Genomic DNA, 25116 nt, shown 5'->3' with positions numbered 1-25116 from the left:
TTGAATGACCTAAAGGGTAAACTTTTTCTTCTCAAAAATAAGACCTGAATTATTGACACAACCTTGAAGAAACAGCTATGCAAATTATGTTTATGAAAATTTTTTGGACTCAAGATTGGGGAGAGAACAGAGATGGTTGCAAGGATATAATAAGTGCTAGAGCTTATGGTTGCAAGGATATAATAAGTGCTAGAGCTTACAATTTGCATGCCTAGGGTTCCCAGTTCGATCCTTGGTATCTCTAATTTGTCTTTCCCACAAGGAGCAAAATGAAGCAAGACCTATTCGGTTTGTTCATAGGTTATTTCATTCCTTTTTCGATGTCACTGCTAGTGTTTACTTTTCATCTTCGTTCCCACTTCCTGGTAGTTATTCTACAAGAAACTATATAAAGACACCATTTTTGTGGCAATTTTGGTCAACAATCAGAACAGTCAGTAATACCTATAGTGGGGATGTGGTTCAGTGGTAAAGATTGGAGGACCCAGATTTGATCCGCAGAACTTCCTCTTCCCACCTATCTCTTTAAAGAGTGAGACATTGCATGAATTCTGTAAACAAAACAAGGCCTTTGTCTTTCTCCCCCTAACAATTTTGAAAATAGATTAAAACACCAGAAGTTGAGGCAGTTGAATACAGACATATATGTTTATTTAGTTTTTTATTGATGTATCATTCCATGTGCTGGCTGGCTTAGTAGATTAGATGCTGATACTGAGTGGATTTTTGATCTTTGCAAGGACCTTTTTTTGGTGTGGTGAATTTATTTATTTATTTATTTATTTATTGAGAAAAAGTCTTGCTCTGTCGCCAGGCTGGAGTGCAGTGGCACAATCTTGGCTGACTGCAACCTCTGCCTCCTGGGTTCTAGCGATTCTCCCGCCTCAGCCTCCTGAGTAGCTAGGATTACACGCGCAGGCCACCACGCCCGGCTAATTTTTTGTACTTTTAGTGGATACGGGGTTTCACCGTGTTAGCCAGGATGGTCTCGATCTCCTCACCTCGTGATCTGCCTGCCTTGGCCTCCCAAAGTGCTGGAATTACAGGCATGAGCCACTGCGCCCAGCCTTGTGTGGTGAATTTGATTCTTTTGAAAAGCTCCCAATATCTCCTTATGTCCTGTCTAATATCACATGATGAATGTTTTCTCCCTTTTGGTTCCAGCAAAGAAATTTCTTTATTTTCAGTTATTGTCCTATTATTTCTTTCTTTCTTTATTTTTTTAGACAGAGTCTCACTCTGTCACTCAGGCTGGAGTGCAATGGCGCGATCTTGGCTCACTGCAACCTCCGCCTCCTGGGTTCAAGCAATTCTCCTGCCTCAGCCTCCCAACTAGCTGAGATTACAGGTGTCCACCACCACGCCCAGCTAATTTTTTTGTATTTTTAGTTAAGACGGGGTTTTACCATATTGGCTAGGCTGGTCTCAAACGCCTGACCTCAGGTGATCCACCCACCTCGGCCTCCCAAAGTGCTGGGATTACAGGTGTGAGCCACCGTGCCTGGCCTATCCTATTATTTTATTTTCAATATAGCACACTTGCTCTGGTGTACCAGCTGTTGACCTAAGGGATGAGAACTTGACAAATTACTGATATCACACTGACCCTATATGCCTGTGAGTTCTTGTGTTCTATGACATGTAAACATTGAACATTTCCAAGTAATTTAAATGCAAAGCAACTAAGTCACTACCACCTTTCTTTATCTTAGTTTTAAGTAGGAGTGCATGCAGATGGTGAAATAAAGCCATATTGCTTTCAATGCAAGGACCTCTGGCTCCATCAACTTCTTGGTGGTGGAGGGAGCAGGATAAGGGAGAATAGTGCATGGGTATGTATCCCACTCAGCCATTTGTCTTTTAGTAACAGTATGATTGTTGCCACTGTGTCATTTACTCGTTTCTCCTCTTCCTGGTTTCCCATTATAGCCAACTGCTTTTAAAATATATGTACCATGGAACACACATAAGCTGAAGTAGAATGGATTCTCATGATAGATTAGAACAGGACTTTAATGAAGAGAACTGGTTCTGAAGGAAACAAAAAGCTTCTCATGAGAAAGGTAACTTTGCCAAGCAATAACAAATCTGCCAACTCTTGACATTAGATTTCTTTAAGAAAAACATTTATTGGCCAGGTGCGGTAGTTCACGCCTGTAATCCCAGCACTTTGGGAGGCTGAGGCGGGTGGATCACAAGGTCAGGAGTTCGAGACCAGCCTGGCCAACATGGTGAAACCCCATTTCTACTAAAAGTACAAGAATTAGCTGGGCGCGGTGGCAGGTGCCTGTAATCCCAGCTACTCAGGAGGCTGAGACAGGAGAATCACATGAACCCAGGAGGCGGAGGTTGCAGTGAGCTGAGATCGCACCACTGCACTCCAGCCTGGGAAACAGAACGAGACTCCGTCTCAAAAACAAAACAAAACAACAACAACAACAACAACAAAAACAGATTTATTGAGGTATAATTGATATACAAAGAACTGCACACAATGTGTACAATATGATGAATTTGGGCATAAGGAAATACCCACCTATGATCCATCACCACAATCAAGGTAATAGACATATCCACCAATCAAAGTTTCCTTATGTCTCTTTGGGTTTTTTTGGTTTTGTTTCGTCTTTATTTTTTGTATGTGGCACAAACATTTAAAGTGAGAGCTGTCATCTTAACACATTTTGAAGCGTACAATACCTTATTGTTAACTATAGGTACTATGTTGTACAGCAGATCTCTAGAACTTATTCATGTAGCATAACTGAAATATATCCATTGAGCAACAATTCCCCATCTTCTTCAGCCTCCCAGCCCCTGGCAACCACTATTGCATTCTCCGTTTCTGAGTTTAACTGTTACAGATACCTCATGTAAGTGGAATCATGCAATATTTGTGCTGTGACTGGCTTACTTCAGTTCCCATAATGTCCTCCAGGTTCGTCAATATTGTTGCAAATGGCAGGATTTTCTTTTCTAAGGCCTAATAATTTTCCATTGGATATATATGCCACACTTTCTTTTTTCATTCATCTGTCAATGGATACAGGTTGTTTCCATATCTTGGCTATTGTGAATAATGCTACAATGAACATGGAAGTGCATATATCTCCTTGAGATCCTGATTTCAATTTTTTTGCAAATATACCCAAAAGTGGGATTGCAGGATCACACAGTAGTCTTATTTTTAATGTTTGGAAGAACCTCCATATTGTTTTCCATTGCTGCTTCACTATTTTACATTCCCACCAACAAGTGTACAGGGGTTTCAATTTCTCCACATCCTTGCCAACACTTGTTATCTTTGTTGTTTTTTATAATAGCCATCTCTACAAGTATGAAGTGACATGTCATTATAGTTTTGATTTGCATTTTCCTGATAATTAATGATGTTTAGCATCTTTTTGTATACTTGTTGGTTATTTGTATGTCTTTTTTGGAGGAATGTGTGTTCCAGTTTTTTGCCCATTGTTTAATTAGGTTATTTGGTTTTTGTTTGTATTCTTTTTTTGCTATTGTGTTGTATGAGTCCTTTATATATTTTGAAAATTAGCTCCTTTACAGGTATATGATGTGCAAATATTCCCTCCCATTCTGTAGGTAACCTTTTTATTCTGTTGTTTTTGCTATGAAATTATTGAGACTTCTAAATTTTGCTTGTTTCAGTAGTGTAAAATGAAGTTTTATTGTTATTTATTGTTCATTACTAACGAATACTGCATCTTCACATCCTCATTAGCCTCTTGTATCTTTTCTTTTTGTAAATGCCTGTTTATGTCCTTATTTGACTTTCTATTTGTTTGTTTTTGGTTTGCACTGCTGAATAAAGTGCAGAATAATACACAGCCATCCTTAGAGAAATTGGCTAGTATTTAGGCAATCATGTTAACACATTCTCTATGACCAAATGTAATAGACACAGATGCTCTGTCCAGATCTACCTGCAAGGAAGGACTTGTTGTTGCCTCCGCTATTACAAGTGCATTCAGCAGACAATCCACAACTGTCAGGACTTTCAGGAATTGTTTCAGCTGCAGAGCTGCCTGCCCAAGATCACATCCTTTTTGAGGCTGTTCATATCAAATGAGTGAAGGGACAAGAATATATATATACCTATATATAGGTATATATGTATATATATACCTATATATAGGTATATATATATATATTTTTTTTTTTTTTGAGGCAGTTTCACTCTTGTTGCCCAGGCTGAAATGCAATCGTGCGATCTTGGCTCACCGCAACCTCTGCCTCCTGGGTTCAAGCAATTCTCTTGCCTCAGCTTCCCAAGTAGCTGGGATTACAGGCATGCATCACCACACCTGGCTAATTTTGTAGAGACGGGGCTTCTCCATGTTGGTCAGGCTGGTCTCGAACTCCCCACCTCAGGTGATCTGCCCGCCTCGGCCTCCCAAAGTGCTGGGATTACAGGCGTGAGCCACTGTGCCCAGCCGAAGGGGCAAGAATATTAAGGCCCCAAAGTGGAACAGATGGACCACTTAGCCTCAGACCTCCCCATAGTGTTAGCTGAGGCTGTCAGGCATGCATCCTACCTTGCATGCATCCTAGCTTGACTTCTTCTCAATCTTGAGTCTACTCTCTGCCTTCCACAGATGTGGATCTCAAAGATACTGCATAATAAACATCCTGCACATTAAACTCTATCTCGCTGGGCACAGTGGCTCATGCCTATTGGGAGGCTGAGACGGGCAGACCACTTGAGGTCAGGAGTACGAGACCAGCCTGGCTAACATGGTGAAAGTCCGTCTCTACCAAAAAAATACAAAAAAAAAAAAAAAATTAGCTGGGTGCGGTGGCGTGAACCTGTAATCCCAGCTACTTGGGAGGCTGAGGCACGAGAATCGCTTGAATCTGGGAGGTGGAGGTTGCAGTAAGCAGGGATCGTGCCACTGCACTCTAGCCTGGGTAACAGAGTGAGACCTTGTCTCAAAAACAAAACAAAACAAAACAGAACAAAACAAAACAACTCTATCTCAAGGTCCACTTCACAGATAATCTAACCTGTGACACCAAGCCACTATGCTCCTGTGTATATGTGGAAAATTGTAAGAAAATTCTTACACATACATGTAGAGGGATATGAGGAAATATTTTTATTGCATCATTTATTATCAGATATGTATATATTACATTTTTATTTATATACATATTTATATATTAGTATATATCATTTATATTTATATACTATTATAAACTCTGTCCTTCTGGGTTTTTTATGGAGGCTTCATTACATAAGCATGACTGGTTAAATCATTGGCCATTGGTGATCAACTCAGCCTTTAGTGCCTCTCTTCTCCCTGGAGGTTTGGGGTTGGAGCTGAAAGTTCTATCTCTCTGATCACATGGTTGGTTTCCCTGACAATCAGCTCCTGAGGCTATCCAGGAGCCCACCAAGAGTCTTCTCATTAGAAAAAAAGGTCTTAGGAGCTCTGTGTCAGGAACTGGGGTCAAAGATCAAATATTAGAACAAAAGATTTTCCTACTGCCCACCTAAGGGTTTCAGAAGTTCTATGTCAGTAACCAGGAGCACAGATATATTTTGTTTCAGAAGTTCTATGTCAGTAACCAGGAGCACAGACATATATATATATATATATATATATACGCACACACACACGTACATAATACACACACATAATATATATATACACACACACATATCTGTATAATATATATATTTCTTTTCTTTTTTTTTTCTTGAGAGAGGGTCTCTGTCACCCAGCCTGGAGTGCAGTGGTATGACTGTAACTCACTGCAGCCTCAATCTCCCAGGCTGAAGCGATGTCCCACTGCAGCCCCCCAAATAGCTGGGACTACAGGTGCGCACAGCCAGCCATGGCTAATTTTTAAAGAAATTATTTTTGGTAGAGACGGAGTTGCCTAGGCTGGTCTCTGAACTCCTAGGCTCAAGCAATTCTCCCGCCTCGGCCTTCCAAAGTGCTGGGATTACAGGCGTAAGCCACTGTGCTGGTCTGTATTTCTTATATCAAAATATCATGGTGGTAGACCTACACATGAACTACTCTGTATCCATTATGCGGCAGGCCAGGTTTCACCAACTCAGGCCTGCATCACAACTGTTTCAGTACTGACTGAGTGGTTAAGTTAAATATTGAAAGCTAAAAAAAGCCAGTGCCCTTATACAAAGGCTGGAATGTACCAAAAGCCCCTCAGAGTTTTGCCTAGGACTTTCGTGGGCCTTAAAGCATGACAAAATAACGAAGGAGTTCTTAACATGACCCATTTAGGATTAAACAAGTTTTATTGGGAGTCTGAAGAAACTCACCAGGCCTCCACAAACAAGTTTATTGGAGGTCTGAAGGAACTCCCCAAACCTCCTTGATTTAGCAGGAGACAAGATAAGGGTAATTTACCCCAGCACCTAGACCCATTTAGATTAAGTAAATTTACTGAGGCTCCAGAGGAAAGTCTTCAAGACTCAGACCTTAGTTATAGATTGAAAGAAGTTAATCGCTTATGTCTTTAGATGAATGCACACTTACACGTAGACATATAGCTTAAAAGGTATATAAGCTCTGGAAAACTTTGACATTTTGAGTTGGTCTGGCAATAATTTCCAGGCCTTCTTCCTGTAACCGGTTACAGGAATAAAAACTCTCTTCCTCTCCAGTTCATCTGCATCTCGTTATTGGGCATAGAGAAACAGCAGCCAGACCCTTAGTTTGGTCCAGAAACAATTAGAAACAATGAAGAAAATATGCATGTAGTAACATACAAAACATCATGTTTAAAGAGTAAGAAATAATACTGAACTCTATAAATCACAGCATTTACATATATAAAAAATATATGGACAAAAGCAACACAAGTTACAATAAGACATACAAATAAAAAGGCACATTAAATACATTCAAATTATGGGAGAAATCTGAGACAAGAAAGGCAAAATTAGATTTTTTAAAATGAACAAATAGGCGGAGCGCCCGTGGCTCACGCCTGTAATCCCAAAACTTTGGGAGGCCCAGGTGGGAGGCTCTTGGAGACCAGTCTGGGCAACATGAGGAAACCCCATTTCTACAACAAATACAAAAAAATTAGCCGGGCATGGCGGTGCACGTCTATAGTCCCAGCTATTCAGAAGGCTGAGGTGGGAGAATCATCTGCGCCTAAGAGGTCGGGCGGCAGTGAGCCGAGATAAATAAATAAATAAATAGATAGTCCAGGCACTAAGGCTCACACCTGTAATCCCAGCACTTTGGGAGGCTGAGGCGGGCAGATCACTTTAGGTCAGGAGTTCAAAGCCAGCCTGGCCAACATGGTGAAACCCCGTCTCTACTAAAAATATAAAAAATTAGCTGGGTGTGGTGGTGTGCGCCTGTAATCCCAGCTACTCAGGAGGCTGTGAGAGGTGACAGCATGCTGGCAGTCCTCACAGCCCTCGCTGGCTCTGGGCACCTCCTCTGCCTGGGCTCCCACTTCGGCGGCACTTGAGGAGCCCTTCAGCCCACCGCTGCACTGTGGGAGCCCCTTTCTGGGCTGGCCAAGACCAGAGCTGGCTCCCTCAGCTTGCAGGGAGGTGTGCAGGGAAAGGCGCCAGCGGGAACCGGGGCTGTGCACGGCGCTTGCAGGCCAGCTGGAGTTCCGGGTGGGCGTGGGCTTGGCGGGGCCCACACTCGGAGTGGCCGGCCGGCCCTGTCGGCCCGGGCAATGAGGGGCTTAGCACCCGGGCCAGCGGCTGTGGAGGGTGTACTGGGTCCCCCAGCAGTGCCAGCCCCCCGGCACTGTGCTCCATTTCTCACCGGGCCTTAGCTGCCTTCCTGTGGGGCAGGGCTGGGGACCTGCAGCTCGCCATGCCTGAGCCTCCCACCCCCTCCATGGGCTCCTGTGTGGCCCGAGCCTCCCCAACGAGCGCCACCCCCTGCTCCAAGGTGCCCAGTCCTATTGACCACCCAAGGGCTGAGGAGTGCGGGCGCATGGCACCGGGACTGGCAGGCAGCTCCACCTGCAGCCTTGGTGTGGGATCCACTGGGTGAAGCTAGCTGGGCTCCTGAGTCTGGTGGGGACGTGGAGAACCTTTATGTCTAGCTCAGGGATTGTAAATACACCAATCGGCACTCTGTATCTAGCTCAAGGTTTGTAAACACACCAATCAGCACCCTGTGTCTAGCTCAGGGTTTGTGAATGCACCAATGGATACTCTGTATCTACTCTGGTGGGGCCTTGGAGAACCTTTGTGTTGACAGTCTGTATCTAGTTTAATCTAGTGGGGACGTGGAAAACCTTTGTGTCTAGCTCAGGGATTGTAAAGGCACCAATCAGCGCCCTGTCAAAACAGACCACTAGGCTCTACCAATCAGCAGGATGTGGGTGGGGCCAGATAAGAGAATAAAAGCAGGCTGCCTGAGCCAGCAGTGGCAACCTGCTCGGATCCCCTTCCACATTATGGAAACTTTGTTCTTTTACCCTTTGCAATAATTTTTGCTACTGTTCACTCTTTTGGGTCCATGCTGCTTTTGAGCTGTAACACTTACCGCGAGGGTCTGCAGCTTCACTTCTGAAGCCAGGAAGATCATGAGCCCACGAACAGGAACAAACAACTCCAGATGTGCCACCTTAAGAGCTGTAGCAGTCACCATGAGGGTTCGTGACTTCATTCTTGAAGTCAGTGAGACCAAGAACTCACGAATTCCGGACACAGCTGAAGCAGGAGAATCGCTTGAACCCGGGAGGCGGAGATTGCAGTTGAGCCAAGACTGTGCTACTGCACTCCAGCCTGGGTGACAGGCACCATCTCAAATAAAATAAGAGATGAGCATTCTACAAACTGCTGTGGAAGAGAAGGGAAGACCATGACTATCTTAAATCTACCTGAAATAAAAAGAGAATAAAATGAGGCAGAGTAGAAAGGGGGCTTGGCTTCAGGCTCCCCCCCTAGGGCATTCCTTCATGCAGCTCCACTGATCACAAAACCTACCCCACTGCCTCACTGACGCCATAATGTTAGAACTGCATTTAAAAGAATTCCAGGAACTGACCTTAGGAGACAACCAAGGTTGCCGAGTGTCCCACTTTGGGAAGGAATGTTGAACAATCAATTGATTTACGGTCTGTTGCCTCTGGCCAGACCACAGGGGTGGCTTATTAAGTCAAGATAACCAGAGCAACTTAGTATGCCGCCGTGCACGCTCTACCGCCGATGTCAGTTCCCCCGCTTTGCCTCTGAAGAAAGCTTTGCCTCTTAAAAAAGACTTGGGCTCTGGAGCTCCAGCAGAGGCCGCGGCCTCGGCTCCCACCCGTCGGGCCCCGACTTGAAGCAGCGGGGAACCTCTTCTTACACCTCGGTGACCGGGTGGCCGCCGGGACACAGAGCCTTTGGGTGGCGGCGTGTGTGCGGGGCGGGAAGAACAGCGCAGAGGCCACTGGGGCGCAGGGCCCGGGAAGGCGGAGCTAGGGACTGGCCCGGCCTCCTTTTTAGGCCACGGCGCAGCGCGGATCCTGTCCTCGGGCGACCGCTCTGTCCCAATTGGGCGAGACTACCTGGTCCTGATGACAGTGGACAACGGCTTTAACGGCCGGAAGGTCAGCGGAGTCCCGGATGAGGACGAGTGGAATGGTAATGGCCATGGGGCGGTTGGCCCTCCTTCTACCAGACCTCGATGTGGGAAGAGAAAAATGGAGTAACAGGCCACATTTGGCGCTTTGGAGATGCCCACCACGCCTTGGGAAGGTGTACCTATAATGTGAGAAAGCTGCTCTCAGCTTCACCCAAAACTTTTACAAGAAAACATTTGCCACATCTAGCCCTTCCAGATGTAAAGAAGCTGCTGACGTATGATAGACTAAGAATATGACACATCTTGTAAATTCTCATTTGTTTAAAAAAAATCGTAGAAAATAAACATCTTCTGGAGATGACTTTTTGAAATGGAGATGTTGCATCACCTCTGGAAGCAACACCAGGAGCAGACACATACACGTTTGTTCACTGGGTTAGACTAGGATATGGAGAAGATCTGAGAAGGAAGAGAAGAAGGTCCTATGCCAGACTGGTCATATTTAGAAGACATTTACATATTATAATCATTGTCCTGTGTGTGCATTTTATTCCTCACTACTGTATATGTAGCTGACAACTCCAAGTACTTTTTGAAATGTCTAGTCTTTTTTTTTTTTTTTTTTTTGAGATGGAGTCTCTTTCTGTTGCCTAGACTGGAGTGCAGTGGCACGATCATGGCTCACCTCCCATGTACAAGTGATTCTCCTGCCTCAGTCTCCCAAGTAGCTGGGATTACAGGCACGCACCACCATGCCCGACTAATTTTTGTATTTTTAGCAGAAACGGTTTTCACCACGTTGGCGAGGCTGGTTTTGAACTCCTGACCTCAAATGATCCGCCCACCTCGGCCTACCAAAGTGCTGGGATTACAGGCCTGAGCCACTGCTCCCGGAAATGTCTAGTCTTTCTAGATGTTCTGAAGTGTCTAATATATGTTAAATTTAGAGATAGTAAAATATTACATTTTGTAAATATCTTTTGGTTAAAATTCATATGAAATGTTTTGAGAGGTGAATGGCCAACCACCAGTTCAGTAACAAACATTGTGTTTATGCACTGGTTCAGGGGAGGAGGAGAAGGAGGCTGTGCAGAGAGCTCTATGCCACCAGTGTGCTTACGGTGAGGCAAGATTAACTATTGTCTCTCATGTCTGTGCACTTTGTTTTCCTTATCTGTGTATATACAGTGTTTATAGAGGAAAACAAGTCCTAATTTACATCTAGACTTTCTAGACATTAAAGAGGTTTCCAGTATATGACAAAAGTAGAGTTAGTAAACTAATATATTTTGAACATTTTGTTTTAAAATTCCTTGGGAAGATTGTCCTCTGAAAATTTGAGCATTATTGGCCACTGGGTTGACTGAGATGGGAAGGGTTCTAGGCTGGAATATTTTTATTTGGAAGACTCTTGATTTTAACTATTGTTACATGTGTACAGTTTATTCAAGACTGCTTTGCAGGACCAGCACGGTGGCTCACACCTGTAATCCCAGCACTTTGGGAGACTGAGGTGGTTGGATTGCTTGAGGCCAGGATTTCGAGACCAGTCTGGCCAACATGGTGAAACCCCATCTCTACTAAAAATACAAAAATTAGCTGGGTGTGGTGATGCACGCCTGTAATCCCAGCTACTTGGGAGGCTGAGACAGGAGAATCACTTGAACCAGGGAGGCAGAAGTTGCAGTGAGCCAAGATCACACCACTGCACTTCCAGCCTGGGTGATGGAGTAAGACCCTGCCTCCAAAAAAAAAAAAAAAAAAAAACCTGCTTTGTATAGGGTGGACAAATAAATATACTCTTTACCTGAAACATCTAGCCTATCTAGATGTTTAGAAGCGCCCAGCATACATTAAATCTACAGGTAACATTTAACCTCTAATGTAAAAGTAAGAGTAAATAATCACTTAAAAATATATTTTTGCTAAAATTCATAAGAAATAGTGTCTTTTGAAAGTGGAATTGTTGCCGGGCGCGGTGGCTCACACCTGTAATCCCAGCACTTTGGGAGGCCGAGGCGGGTGGATCACCTGAAGTCAGGAGTTCGAAACCAGCCATGGTCAACATGGTGAAACTCTGTCTCTACTAAAAATGCAAAATCAGCTGGGCGTGGTGGTACATGCCTGTGTTCCCAGCTTCTTGGGAGGCTGAAGCAGGAGAATCGCTTGAACCTGGGAGGCAGAGGTTGCAGTGAGCCAAGATTATGCCATTGTGCTCCATCCTGGGCAACAAGAGCGAAACTCCATCTAAAAAAAAAAAAAAAGAAAAGAAAAGAAAGTGGAATTGTTAAACTGCCCCTGTGAGCGGTATAGTAGGGTCTATACTTGTTTAATGGTTTAGTGGAAGTGGGAGGGAAGATATTGCAAAAGGTAATATACTAGTATGCTTATACTTAGACTTTTTAGACACCATTTTTCTGTATGTTTTGTGGATTTTGTTTTGCCATGTATAAATTTATAATAAACAAATGAGTCATAATTCTGCAACATCTAGTCCCTTAGATGTTAGAGGTTGCCAGTGTATGATAAAGTACTCAGTAAAATTAGCACATTTTGTACACTTTGTGTTGAAATTCATAGGACAGCTTGTCTTCTATAACTGACTTTTGGATGCAAATTTGTTCAACCATCTCCAAGCATTACATGTGCCTGTACATGTCCACTGAATTAAAGGCAAAGAGAAGGAAGTGAGGAGGGAATGGTTCAAGACCAAAATGACCATATTTGGAAGATACCTCAGATTATAACCATTGTTACATGTATGCAATTTTATTTAACAGTGCTGTGTCCATGGTGGAAAAGTTGTATGAAATATCTAGTCTTTTCAGCTATTTACAAGTGCTTGATGTATTTAAAAGTAGAAGTAGTTGAATAACACTTTGTAAATAGCTTTTAAAGACTGATGGGAAATACTGTATTTGGAAGTGGAATTGTTAAACCACCTCTCTGAACAGTGTGCTCTCTACTTGTTCGTTGAGTTGAGGGAGGTAGGAGGAAAGAAACTGCAAAAGGTGTTTTGCTAGTGTGTACTAGAAAATTTCAGCTTATCCATTGCCTTATATGTTATGTGCTTTTCATTTAACTTTGCTATACTGTGCATATTGTGTAAATACTGGGCAAATGAGTTGTTGAGTGTATATTTTATAATATACAGTCTCTAGATATTAAATTTTTTAATATCTAGTCAATTTTATAACATCTAGTCTCTAGATATTAAAGAGGTTGCCAGCGTGTGACAAAAGTAGTGTTAATAAACTAACATATTTTGTACACTTTGTGTTAAAATTCATTTAAAGACTGTCTCCTGAAAAGGACTTTTGGAAGTGAAATGATAACATCAGCTAAGTGACACAAGTGCCTATATCCACTGAGTTTGTGGTGGAGGGGAGTGGGAAGAAATTAAGGATTTTAGACTAGAACGTTTCAATTTAGAAGACACTTTCAGATATAACCACTGTTACATATGTGTGGTTTATTCAACGCTACTGTGTATATAGTGGACAAACTTAAGTCCTTAATTGAAACATCTAGGCTTTCTAAATGTTTAGAAATGCACAAAATACATTGTAGACATTGTTTTGATTCATATGAAATATTGTCTTTTGAAAATTGATCAAACTACTTCCCTGAGCAGTACACATTATTATATTTGTGCTGGTTCACGGAGGAAGGAGAAGAAAGTGCAAAGGGCTTTATACCAATGTGTTTATGGTCTTTTACTATGCTGTGTATATAGTGTATATAAATGCACAAACGAGTCCTAACTTACAACATCTAGTCTTTCCAGATGTTAAGGAGGTTGCTAGTGTATGACAAAAGTAGAGTTAGTAAACCGATACATTGAGTACACTTTGTGTTAAAATTCTTAGAGTGTTCTTAAAAACACAGAAGTGATCATGGCCCAGTGGCTCACGCCTGTAATCCCAGCACTTTGGGAGGCCGAGGCGGGCAGATCATGAGCTCAGGAGATTGAGAGCATCCTGGCTAACACGATGAAACCCCACCTCTACTAAAAATACAAAAAAATTAGCCGGGCACTTGGTGGCACAAGCTTGTAGTCCCAACTACTCGGGATGCTGAGGCAGGAGAATCGCTTGAAGCTGGGAGGCAGAGGTTGCAGTGGGCTGAGATCGCGCCGCTGCACTCCAGCCTGGGAAACAGAGTGAGACTCTGTCTCAAAAAAACAAAAAACAAACAACAACAACAACAACAAAAAACCCCACAGAAGTGAAATTGTTAAAATCTCTAACTGGATGCTTATACCTCTTCTGGATGCTCATACCTGTCCACAGGGTTAATTTAGAGGTGAGAAGGGGAAGGATTCTAGGCCATAATGTTCCTATTTAGAAGACACTTTTAAATTATAGCCTGTGTTATGTATATGCACCATTTATTCACTGCTACTGTATATACAGTGGAAAACAACTCCTATTTGAAACATCTTGTCTTTGTAGATGTGTAAAAGCACACAACATAGGTTAAAAGTAGATACTAAAGTAACACCTTCCACCAAAATTGCCTAGGAGTGGTTGTATTTGGGAATGGAATTGTTAAACTTGGTGTTTTGGAGAGTACACTGACTTTTCACTGGGTAGTGGCAAGTTGTGGAGGAAGAAGTATGTAGGCGGAAGAGTTCTGTGCAGGTGAGTTAGATTAGTTCAGATGGTCTAACCATTGTTCTATATGTGCATTTTAGTTAATATTGTTGTATATTAAAATGTAAGTCCTTTTGCTCAAAGTGTGTTGGAAGTAGAGGTAGCAAAACAATCCATTTATATCCTTTTGTTAGTTTTTAGGAAGGCCTGTCTTCTAGGAGTGACCTTTGTTAGTCCACCTCTTGGAGCTGGACATAGCCACCTGGACGGTGGAAGAGGGAAAAGAGGAAAGGTGAAGGGAAGGGCTCTTTGCTAGTATCTCCATTATCTAGAACATGGTTTTAGATGATAACCATAGGTCTATATGAGCACTTTACTTTTCAGTAAACATCTTTAGAAAAGATGTATCTTGGACATGGCATTGTGAAACCACCACTGGGTAGTGTATATCAGGACTTGTTCATCAGGTTAGCAGTAGAGAGGCAGAAGGAAGTATAAAGGGAGAGATGAATGCAGATGTGTCCATATTTCCATTTTGACAATAGCCATTGATGTATGTGCATCTCTTTTGGCTGTACAATAGGAATATATGAAGTAATTAAAAGGAAACATGTCTTCTTGCTAATATTTTAATGGTATAGATCTGTTAATGAATTCTCTTAGAAACATTTACTTAGTGTATTCAGTTGCTTTATGTTTTATTTTAAATTGAGCACTAAGGGAATGAAGTATTTTAATCAGAACTCTGCTAATGCTTTTATCCAGAGGCATGTCTCCATTTTTGCCTTCTATAAAATTTTTGTCCCAAAAAAGGGAATATTACATTTTTTTTCTAACAGACTGAGTTGGTGCTGTATATTCTTGGTTATCAGAATACTCATATAGCTTTGCAATTCTGAATTGGTAAATATTTATGATGTGTAAAAAAGCATAATATATACTATATACTGTAAAATCTCAATCCCATATAACTGGATGTTATGTCTACACACACAAGACCTAGAAGGACACATCAAAGTATAAACTACTTGTGATCGTCGATGACTTTGTTCTTTGTTTCTTGTGTTTTACTTTTTTCCCCTTCCTTCCTTCCTTCCTTCCTTCCTTCCTTCCTTCCTTCCTTCCTTCCTTCCTTCTCTCTCCCTCTCTCTCTTTCTTTCTTTTTTCAGAGTTTTGTTCTTGTTGCCCAGGCTGGAGTGCAGTGGCGCGATCTTGGTTCACTGCAACCTCCGCCTCCCAGGTTCAAGCGATTCTCCTGCCTCAGCCTCCTGAGTAGCTGGGATTACAGGCACACACCACCACACCCAGCTAATTTTTTGTATTTTTAGTAGAGACAGGGTTTCATCATGTTGGCCAGGCTGGTCTCGAACTCCTGACCTCAGGTGATCCACCCACCTCTGCCTCCCAAAGTGCAATTACAGGCGTGAGCCACCATGCCTGGCCTCTTGTGTTTTTTAATTTCCTATAATGCACATATTACCTTTTAAAAAAATAAAGGTTATTTTAAAAACCTGGGGAAAAAGGGTCCTACTGACTTTAAGCCATTCTTGTACCTCAGCCTCCTGAGTAGTTTGGATTACAGGCGCCTGCCACCATGCCCGGCTAATTTTTGTATTTTTAGTAAAGACGGTGTTGCAGCCTGTTGCTAGGCTGGTCTCGAACTCCCAACCTCAAGTGATCAGCCCACCTCACCTCCCAAAGTGCTGGGATTCCAGGCATGTGCCAACGTGTCCGGACTCCATGCCATTTATTTCTTGAAGGTCAGTTTGTCCAGGAGAATTTTCCACATTCTGGATTTAGCTGATTGCATCATTATAATGTTATTAAACACATTTCTGTATCTCCAATATTTACTCTAAACAAATGGTTTTTATCTATTTGATTATAGAAATTTAATTTTCAACACAAGTATTTTATTGTGGTCCTGGGCATGGTCGACTTTACTTTATTATGGGTTACATGATATGTAGTTGTCTCACATTTGATGATATAAAATTTAGCTTTGGTTTTAGGTGACGTCAGCCTACTCTGACCATTCTAGAGTCTTTCATCCAATTTCACCTCATGGTTATAGCAGCCATTGCCAATTGTGACCTGGATGTGTTATAGCAATACCAGTTGCAAAATGTTGACTCTAATTTTATAATCTCTCCTGCATTTATTAGCTGTTATTTCCTGAGAAGAAAAATCTTTCCCTCATCAACTATATGTTTATCCTGAAATACATTCCATACAGGAGAGATAGGATAAATACTTGATTCTTTTCCTTCATGTGTTAGCTTTCAAAATAAAACTGATATTCAAAAACCTTCAAAGGTTGAATATGGAAAAGCTATTTTGTGTGTGTGTGTGAGTATGTTTATGTTAACTTTGCAACCAGCTTCTTTACCAAATTCTCTATTTATAGTAAGTTTTTCATTTTGAGGGGTGGCTTCCAGATACATAATCCTACCAAGATACATAGATAGCTTTATCCCGTTCTATCCAGTAGTTAATCCTTTAATTACTTTTTCATGTCTAAATGCTTTGGCTAATACTGCCATTACAATGTTAAGTAGTAGTGAAGATAATGAATATCCTTGTCTTGTCATGAAAAACAATTTAAATGTATTTGATCACAAAATACCATAAAAAGACTTAAATAGGGAATACATACCATAAACAGTGCCTCCCCCCCAGCTTTTTTTTTTCAGACAGTGTTTTCCTCTGTTTGCCCAGGCAGGAGTGCAGTGGCACAATCACAGCTCACTGCAGCCTTAACCTCCTGGGTTCAAGCGATCCACCTGCCTCAGCCTCCCAAGTAGCTAGCTGGGAATACAGGCATGCACCACCATGCCCTGCTAATTTAAAAGAGATGATGTTGCTCTGTGTTGCCCAGGCTGGTCTGGAACTCCTGGGCTTAAGCAATTCTCCTGCCTCAGCTTTTCAAAGTTCTGGGATTACAGGCATAAGCCACCATGCCCAGCCTCATAAACATCTATTAACATTATATATTATACAGAATAATTTATCAGAATAAAACATAATTTCTAGAAATCAATAAGTTAAAAAGGGAAAAACTGGTTTCTTTCCTCTCATATTATGTATTTGATCAATATTTCATACTAGCTCTGGCGTAGGCAAATCACCTTTGATTTGGATTGATTAACATATGTAGGTGTTGTGGCATACTTTTTTGTGTTAGGGGCAGTGGAGGTGGTCATCTAGTTAAATGTGTTTGTAAAATGAGTTCAACATGTGTTGGAGACCAGCCTCAACACCACCCGTAGGGTACCCAAAGTCCGGTGGCGACAAAGGATTGAGAAGAGACAAGTTAAGAGTAAAGGTGGGGAGCCAGGGGGCCAGTTGCAAAATGGAGGCTGCAAAAGGCTCAGAGCTCTGGTCTCCACACTCTTTATAGAGTACAATCACTTAGATCTAAGAAGCAGATGTTCAGGGCGAAACAGTGAAAAGGTGGCAGTGCGTCATAGCCGTAATCTATAGCAATAGCGGTTTAAATGAATCTCCTTTGTGCTCAAACAGCATATCTTTAACCTATCGGAGAGTAGCTAGTGGGAGCGGGCTTAACTTGGAGTCTGTCCACATTCCATTGTTTCAAAGGAGTGTCTTTCTCCTCGAGCACAGTGTTTACAGATAAGAGAGCTGGTCTCGCTCTGAGCATGGGAACATGATGGCAATTAGGAGGCTTTCCTCCTCAGAGGCCTCTTGTGGCTTTCCACAACATATTGTCTCATATTTTTATGGCCAGTTTATGCAGGCACCCCACATGCACTTTTCCCACAAGCCCTTTTCCCAAAAACATGTCATTTATTTTTACTGAAATTTTCTTGAACCAGAGATATTTGGATGCCTGGTCTCTCACACTCCCACTAAGCTATTTCAGCAAAGGGGCAGTAGTTCTGGCTCCATTTAACCAGCCAATCCCATCTGTCTCATTCAGGTTAGACTTAGGAGGCACCCCATGCTATGACAGACAGCATTTTATTGTCCTTCATGTACCTATCACCCCACAGTACTAACGGGGCCCACCGCTTCCATATCTGGTGATTCAAGAAAAGGTAAGATACAGGGTAGTTGGAAGCTCAGAAGAAAGACATCAATAAGATATGTTTCTGCTATTCCACCTCCATGCTGTTCTTTGCTCCAAGAATTCTTTAGAATTCAAAAAAGAAAAGAAAAAAACAGTGAATAAAACAAAGGGTCTCTTATTATTTTTATATTTTTTCTGTTTTTTTCTTTCTGTTTTTCAGTAATACCATAGCGTGAAATCCAAAGAAACCAGGCTGATTAATTAGCAAAAATGCTTGTTACAAAGGGTTCAAGACCTTCCTGGTATGGCAATGCTATCGATAGATATTTAACACCACAAAGACTGTACAAGCAGAAAATTGAATGAATGAGACTAGGTTTATTTAACAGGAGGGAGAAATGAAAGTGGAAACCGGTCCAATAAGAGGAGAAAAGTGCGCACTCCCAAAACTGGTGGAGGTGCCGGGGATTGAACCCGGGACCTCGTACATGCTAAGCACGCGCTCTACCACTGAGCTACACCCCCAACCACAGACAGCTTCCTTTGCATTTCTTTCATGATTTATAATCAGTATTTCTCAAAGATTCAGTAAATTGCAGTGAAATCATGAATGCAAACTCCGCAATTTGTGAAACAGCTAGGCTGGGTCCTGCACAAGCAGCGTCCAAAGAAAGCAACACAGTGAAATTACAAAGGAAGGAGCCTGAAAGCAGACAATCTGTTTTCTCTCGCTTTTTCCAGCTTCATTTCCTGCTGTTTTCAACCATAAGGCCCCAGGAGGCCAAAGCCAGTAGCGCAGCCCGGGTACCAGCTGAGACCTACGAGTTTGAAGGGGAACTGTAGGGGGGCGTCAAAGGGGATCCTCGCCTACCGAGTTCCAGTCCCCGCGCCCAGCACTGCCTTTCTTGGAACAAAGACTCTCAAATCACTACCGTTTCCAAAAGCCCAAAACGTCCGCTGAACATTTAGTGGTGATGGCAGGGAACGTTCTTGCGAGCTCAAGATGTCATGAATCAATCACAAGGACAAACTGGAAATCTGGGCCCGGGTGGAGAGGCATCACGTAGGTACCCAGTTCCGCACTTCTAGAGTAGTTTACTTCCGACAAAACTCTGAGGGTCCCCTGCTAAGCCAAACTGGTGGGGGTTGGGGTGGGGTAGTAGTGTTATTTGAAAAAAAGATGAATTAGGTAAGGCAGGGCTGGCATCTGTTGCTTGGCGACCAATCTGTAGGAAACCATGGAGCAATGAAAAATTATTGGTTTCTCGAATGCTGAGGGGAGGTGGGGGAAGCTTCTCGTATTTTAAAGAGCTGGCCCAGCCCAACCGAAATTCACAACTATTGACTTCTGAGGCACCTCCGTTGAAATCTCTCCCTCTCTCTTTCTCAGTTTATAACTCACTAAAAAGTTGAAAAAATAAAAATGACACAAAAATACCCTTCTATCCTTTACTCAGATTTAGATATTATTAATATTTTACCCCGTTTGCCTTATGATTTGCTTCTTCTCTCTCCTGTACGTTGCATACATCACGTCCATTTCCTTTACTTAAAGTACTTTACTATATACTCACAGTACCATTAGGAACTTTTGTAAATTTAACGTTGATACAATAGCTGTATTTAATCTACAGTCTGCATTTCAAGTTGACCAATTGATCTGATGTTTTCCTCTCATAGGATCTAGTCTAGGGTCAGGCGTTGCATTTAGTTGTCCTATCTTTTTTAGCCTTCTTTAGTGAAAAATATTTGCATAGTCTTTATTTTTTATGACATTGATATGTCATTTAAAAAATAGTGTTATTTTCATTTCTTTCTTTCTTTCTTTTTCCGAGACAGAGTCTCACCCTGTCGCCCAGCTGGAGTGCAATGGCGCGATCTCGGCTCACTGCAACCTCCGCCTCCCGTGTTCAAATGATTCTCCTGCCTCGGCCTCCTGAGTAGCTGGGATTACAGGTGCCTGCCACTACGCCTGGCTAATTTTTTTTTTGTATTTTTAGTAGAGACGGGGTTTCACCATGTTGGCCAGGCTGTTCTCGAACTCCTGACCTCGTGATCCACCCGCCTCGACCTCCCAAAGTGCTGGGATTACAGGCATGAGCCACCGCTCCCGGCCTCATTTCATTTTTAAAAATAGAATGTCTTTCACTGACTGATACTTTCTCATGACTAGGCTCAGGATGTACGTTCTCCATTGGAATACTAAATAGATAATCTTGCGTGCTTATATATTTTTCAGCCATTGGTCTGTACTTTTTGGTTCTTGCTTTAAAAAAGTCTTCTCAATAAAGTCTCTAGATAGTACACTTTTTGTGACATTTCTGGTTTCACAAAGGATTAAGGAATTCTTTAGAGGTCACTCAAAACAAAAATAAACGAATATTTTCTGGGCGCTGAAGTGACTTAGAAACACCTGGAGCCCAGGTCAGTGTAGTGAGTAGTCAAAGCCATAGCTGTGGGAACTCTGCCTAAAGTTCCTGGGAGTTGGAACAGTTGGGAGCAAGAACTGCTGGAAGCCAACTTGGACCAACAGAGGAGTGGGTTTAACCTGAAGTCAGATACCAATAGAAATACAACTGTGAGGATGAATATTTAATATCAGAAAAGCAGAGAGTTGGAGGAGCTGAGCCTGACACTCTTGTTATAGGCCAAAACCTATAGTGAGACCAAGTGGTTCAGGGTCAAGTTTGTCACCTACCTCCTGGCAGAAGTAGAAATATATCCTCTCTGAAAGAAAACTTCCCTGAGTTAGGCCTGCAGAACTCTCTTATGTTAAGATCACACAATAAGGTTAATAATAAAGATTACTACAAACCTAAGAAGGTAAATTACTATGCTTGAGACTCAACACATACAAAAAAGTCATATTGAAACCTAAAGAACTGTAGACGTTAAATTTTAAGATACAAAATGTATAACAGCTATGTCTGACATGTATCAATAAATTAAGGATATGATTACAAATGGAAGTATGCAAAACAGTGAGTAAAATTATGTAAAAATTTAGATTCAAGAAATAAAGACATAATAGTTAATTTTTTTTTTTTTTTTTTTTGAGACAGAGTCTCACTCTGTCAGCCACGCTGGAGTGCAGTGGCGCGATCTCGACTCACTGCAACCTCTGCCTCCCGGGTTCAAGCAATTCTCCTGCCTCAGCCTCCCGAGTAGCTGGGATTACAGGGGTGTGCCACCACACCCGGCTAATTTTTGTATTTTTAGTAGAGACGGAGTTTCACCTTGTTGGCCAGGCTGGTCTTGAACTCCTGACCTCAGGTAATCCACCCGCCTCGGCCTCCCAAAGTGCTGAGGTTATAGGCGTGAGCCACCGTGCCCGGCCAAAAAAAAATTCCTAATAGACAAGGCTAAATAGCACATTAGCTACAGCTGGGGAAGGAATTACTAAGCTGAAAGATAAAGCCAAAACATTAACCCAGAATACAGCAAAAATAGTTAAGAACATGGAACATATGAAGCAAGCTGAGATAGATAAACATGACTGCGAATTATTTGCATCTCCTCCCATCAGAAGGTGAAGCCAAATCTTTTTCCCCTAACCCGGAATGTGGGCTGCCTTTGTGATCTGCTTTGACCATGGGAACACAGTGGCAGTGATGCTGTGTTACTTCTAAGTGCAGGTCTCAAGAAAGCTTACAGCATCAGTTCTCAACATCTTGGGACACTATCACTGTATAAGAAAGCTGGGCAGTCCTGTTGGGGAGATCAAATGAAGGAAAACTGATAACTCCAGAAAATAGCCCTTGCCAAGTATCAGACATCCAGGCATTAAGGGCATCCAAGAGCAGGGAGTCCCACCTGACCTGCCAACTCACATTGAATTTGTAAATCCAGCCGATTTTACAAGGAGATGAGATGATACATTCCAGCTGAGTTCTATGTTGTTTTAAGCCACCGAGTTTGGAGTACTTTATTACACAGCCACAGAATACTGATTTAAAAAATAATAATAATGGAAATGGAAGATTATGTGAAAATTCTGAAGTATATATGATTAGAGTTCAGGAATAAAAGAAGAGAAAAAAATGTAAGTAAGATAATATTTAGATATAATATACCTGGAAAATTTCCCAAATTGGAGAGAAAATTTTCACTTAGAGAGTCAGAAAGCAAATGTGTCACAAGCACGTTAAAGAGAAACAACCATAACTACACATCTCATACTGAAACTGTGTTATACCAAACATAAGAGAATGTCTCAAATCAGCCAGAGAGAATGTATAGATTTTCTGCAAAGAAAGAACAATTAGAATGTTAACAAGCATCTTCATGATAAAATCCAGGAAACAATAAAATATATTTTGGAAGTATTGAAATAAAACAATTGCCAATCTAGACTTGTGTACCCATCAAAGTAAACTTTAAGAATGAGAAAGTGTTTAAAATTTTATTTAAAATTTATTTTGGCTGGGTGTGGTGGCTCACACCTGTAATCCCAGCGCTTTGGGAGGCTGAGGTGGGTGGATCACGAGATCAGGAGATCGAGACCATCCTGGCTAACATGGTGAAACCCTGTCTCTACTAAAAATACAAAAAAAAATTATCCGGGCATGGTGGGGGCACCTGTAGTCCCAGCTACTCGGGAGGCTGAGGCAGGAGAATGGCTTGAACCCAGGAGGCGGAGTTTGCAGTGAGCTGAGATCGCGCCACTGCACTCCAGCCTGGGTGACAGAGTAAGACTCCATCTCAAAAAAAAAAAATTTATTTTTGGTGCCTATAAATGGGTAAATCCCAAAGTAGCAGCAATACAGAGTATTTAACAATATTTTAATATTTTCTTTTACTCAACAGTCCATCTTTGTGATTTGCTTTCCATAAATACACTAGATTAAAGCAACAATACTCCAAGTTCAATTTGAGTTTATTGAATACTTTATTTCCATTCAGAGTTTAGTAATTACGTTATTCTGTCACCAGCGATAATCAAATGGCCTACCTAAGTTGCAAAAATCATAAAGCTATTATAAGCCAAGTCAACGGAATTTATAAAGTTAATATAAAACAGTAACTAGACTAATACACATATGAATTGGGCCCTACTAGAAACATGCCAAAATCATAAGCTTTATTTAAAGAATGGGGTATTGGGGAAGAGAAGAAAGAGAGGCCATCATCATAAAAAATTATTAGGAAGATTTAGGCAAAAAGAGGCTGGGCACTGTGGCTCACGCCTGTAATCCCAACACTTTGGGAGGCTGAGGCAGGCAAATCACCTGAACTCAGGAGTTTGAGACCAGCCTGGCCAACCTAGTGAAACCCTGTCTCTACTAAAAACACAAAACTAGGTGGGTGTAGTGGTGAGCACCTGTAGTCCCAGTTACTCGGGAGGCTAAGGCAGGAGAATCACTTGAACCTGGGAGGCCGAGGTTTCAGTGAGCTGAGATCATGCCACTGCACTCCAGCCTGGGTGACAAAGCAAGATTCCGTGTCAAAAACAAAACAAAACATCACTATTTAAGTGTCATGAATTATCATCATCATATGTAAGAAAAGATAACCCATCAGAAAAAATAAATAAAAATAAAATTAAATTAAAAAATAAACCAAAGGACCTATACAGATCAAATTTTCAGTGAGTCTCTCTTTCTTCTTCACAGGCATTAGCTGCACTATCAGCATAGCCATAGTTCCCATAGCTGCCAGAATGTACTCCTTCACTCAGGCCTGCATGCCTCATTATGTCAGAAGAGAGAGGGAAATGGAGGGCATAGAGGGGTGGGTGGGTAGGAAAGAGTTAGGGGTTACCCAGATCATGTCTTCAGTACCAGGATCCCACAGAACAACAACTTTCCCCCCCTCAAACACCTCAACATTGGTGGAGCCTTAAGAGTGAGAGTTCTGCCTGGGCACAGTGATCCACGCCTGTAATTCCATCACTTTGGGAGGCCAAGGAGGGCGGAAAGTCAGGAGTTCAAGACCAGCCTGACCAACATGGCAAAACCCCATCTCTACTAAAAATACACACACAAAAATTAGCCAAGTGTGGTGGTACATGCCTGTAGTCCCAGCAACTTGGGAGACTGAGGTGAGAGGATCATTTGAGCCTGAGAGGCGGAGGCTGCAGTGAACTGAGATCACACCACTGCAGTTCAGCCTGGGCGACAGAGGAAGACCCTGTCCCCCTTCTCCCCTCAAAACAAGAGTGAGAGTAATTTTGAATATCATTGACAAAAACAGGTAGTTGACAGCTAATGCTTGCATCGAAAAAAGCTCTTCTAGTTTTGTTTATTAAAGCTTTCAAACTTATATAAAGTTAGAGAGAATGGTGTAATGACTTTCCATGCACACATCAACCAGGTTCAACAACAATTAGCATTTACTATTCTTATTTCATTCATCTCTCCTTTTCTCCACTGAAGTATTTTACTTCTAAGCATCATGTAATTTGATGTTTAAATACTTCAGTATATGTCTAAGAGAAAAGAACATTTTAAAAAATGGGCACATGTGGCCGGGCGCCGTGGCTCATGCCCGTAATCCCAGCACTTTGGGAGGCTGAGGTGGGCGGATCACGAGGTCAGGAGATCGAGACCATTCTGGCTAACACGGTGAAACCCCATCTCTACTAAAAATACAAAAAGAAATTAGCTGGGCGTGGTGGCGGGCACCTGTAGTCCCAGCTACTCCGGAGGCTGAGGCAGGAGAATGGCGTGAACCCCGGGAGGTGGAGCTTGCAGTGAACCGCGATTGCGCCACTGCACTCCAAACTGGGCGATAGAGTGAGACTCCATCTCAAAAAAAAAAAAAAAGGCACATGTTGTCAGGACCTCCTGAGGCACAGAAAACAAAAAGAACGAACAAACAAAACCATAATTTTAATAACTTTATCACTTCTAAAATATTTAACTAAAATTCTTAATATTATCTAATACCTAGTCCAGGTTCAATTTTCCCAGTTATGCAAAAATTTTTTTATAGGTGAGTTGTTCGATTTATGATC

The 25116-nt window shown here is 42.0% G+C and overlaps 1 non-coding gene across 1 annotated transcript; it reads right to left on the bottom strand.

Moving 5' to 3' along the window:
- Positions 1-18614: 18614 nt before the first annotated feature.
- TRNAA-AGC lies at positions 18615-18686 on the bottom strand. Its single transcript has one exon. It is a non-coding gene; the product is annotated as a tRNA-Ala (tRNA).
- Positions 18687-25116: the final 6430 nt, after the last annotated feature.

Source organism: Nomascus leucogenys, chromosome 22a, assembly GCF_006542625.1.
Source record: "Nomascus leucogenys isolate Asia chromosome 22a, Asia_NLE_v1, whole genome shotgun sequence".
In the NCBI taxonomy this organism is placed as follows: Eukaryota; Metazoa; Chordata; class Mammalia; order Primates; family Hylobatidae; genus Nomascus; species Nomascus leucogenys.
Note: the sequence above shows the minus strand (reverse complement) of the source record. Positions and strands in the feature narration are given on the sequence as shown.